The sequence below is a fragment of the Chrysochloris asiatica genome, unplaced genomic scaffold (assembly GCF_000296735.1).
Source record: "Chrysochloris asiatica unplaced genomic scaffold, ChrAsi1.0 scaffold00108, whole genome shotgun sequence".
In the NCBI taxonomy this organism is placed as follows: domain Eukaryota; kingdom Metazoa; phylum Chordata; class Mammalia; order Afrosoricida; family Chrysochloridae; genus Chrysochloris; species Chrysochloris asiatica.
In genome coordinates this window covers 1,418,007-1,420,059 of record NW_006408626.1, presented here as the reverse complement: position 1 = coordinate 1,420,059, position 2,053 = coordinate 1,418,007, and positions in this window count along the sequence as shown.

Below are 2,053 nucleotides of genomic sequence, written 5' to 3'. Positions count from 1 at the left end.
GGAGCTGATGAAAGGAGATGGGGATAGCACTCATGTGTTACAATAGTGAATAATTTCTATCAGGACTGACTGTGAGGGTTGGAAATGTAAAGGTAGATGTTTTGTAGCAAAAGGAGGGGAGTGGTTGACTCTGCAGGCCAGGAGCGGAGGACCCTGGGACCATCAAGGGAGAACAGCAGAGTGCAGGATCCTACCCAGAGAAACAGTGATACCAGAGATGGAGGCAGAGATGATGATGTGGAGAGATGGAGCAGCTGGGGACTCTAGACCCTGAGAGGGAGAGACGCTGTGTACTGATGACCAGGGGGTAGGCTTGTGGGGTGTACCCTTTGGTTGACTGATGATGCATGGAGGGGATTGTAACCATGGCAATGAAATGATATACGATAGGATGAATGTGAAGCTAATGTTCTCCCATGTAAACTATCATATAATTCACAATAAAACAGTTAAAGAAAAAAAAAGTTGATCTTGTTAAAAATATCAGTGTCATGAAACAAACAATAAAAAGAGAAATCTCTTTAGAGTAAGAGAAGCCAACTAAATACAATAAGTGATCTTTGCCTTGAGTAGGTCTTGATTCTAGAAGGAAAAAAAATTACCAGAACAACTGAGGAGATTTGATTTGAATTACACAATAGGTAATTATATAATACTAATGTTGTTGGAAGCTTGATAAGGCCTGATAAGCAGTCAACCTCAAAGTCAGTTTGAACTGCAAGGGTGGTGGTTCAAACTCACCAGCTGCTCCTTGGAAACCCTACACAGGGTTACTATGAATTGGAACTAACTCCCAACAACAAAATGTTGTTGTTTAGGAGTCCTGGCGTGGCACTGCTGGATAATGAGATGGACCGCAAGGTCAGTTTGAGCCACAAGGTCAGTAGTTCAAGCCTACTCTCTTATCCTTGGAAACCCTATATAGGGCTGCTATGAGTCAGAACTGACTAGATGACATTTAACAACAATTGTGGTTTGCAGTTCAGTACTCTCTAGAGTAATAATAACCAAGATCCAAGACAGGCCCATTGGTGGTGGTGGTTGTATGCCGCTGAGTTGTTTCTGACTCATAGAGACCTGTTTAGGGTTTCCTAGCTGTAAACCTTTACAGAAGAAGAAAGCCTCATCTTGGTCCTGCTGTACGGTTGACAGATTCAAACTACTGTCCCTGCGGTTTGCAGCTCAACCCCGTAACCCACTCCACTATCAAGACTCCTTAGAGCAGTAATATTGTTTAGCGCTCTCGAGTCAGTTCCAACTCATAGTGACCCTGTATAGGCTATAGTGTTTCTGAGGAGCAGATGATGGGATTGAACTGTCCACTGCGGTGAACTGTACTTATCATACAGCGCCACACCAAGACTCCTTAAATGTCCCTCAGAAAGTTCCATTAGCCAACTTTTTGGATGGTAGTTGAGTCCTTAACCATCTGCCTCTGCAGGAATTCCTATGCTAATAATGTTATTGTTGTTAAATACTGTCAAGTCAGTTCCAACTCATAGAGACACAGTATAGGGTTTCCAAGGAGTGGCTGGTGGATCTGAATCACCAACCTTGCGGTCCAGTGCTTATCCTACAGCGATAATAACAGTAGCATATTAATATTAAAATTCTTGATTGTGAGCCCTGTAACGTGGTTATTACGAGAATGCCTTTATTCTTAGGAGATACTGTGCTGAAGCGTCACAATGGCTGCAATTCTGACACATCTAATAGCTTTTAAAAAGCATAAAGAATACGTGACAAAATGTCAGCAGCTGCTCTACCTATTTATAGAGTATGTGCATATTTTTGGTACTACTATTGTAACTTTACTCTTGATTTGAAATGTTAAAATATAAAAAGTTAAGAAAACAATGATAAAGCACAAAAATGAATAGCAGAAAATTTAATTTTAGCAGAGTGATAGAATTATTGCTAGTTATTTTCTTCAAAATACTCCATTTTCCATGTATAAAATGAACATTTTATAATGACAATTTTTTAAACTTAAATTATTTTTAAGGGAAAACAGAAAGCACAGAAGAAGCTATTGATCCAAACTTTTTTTTTT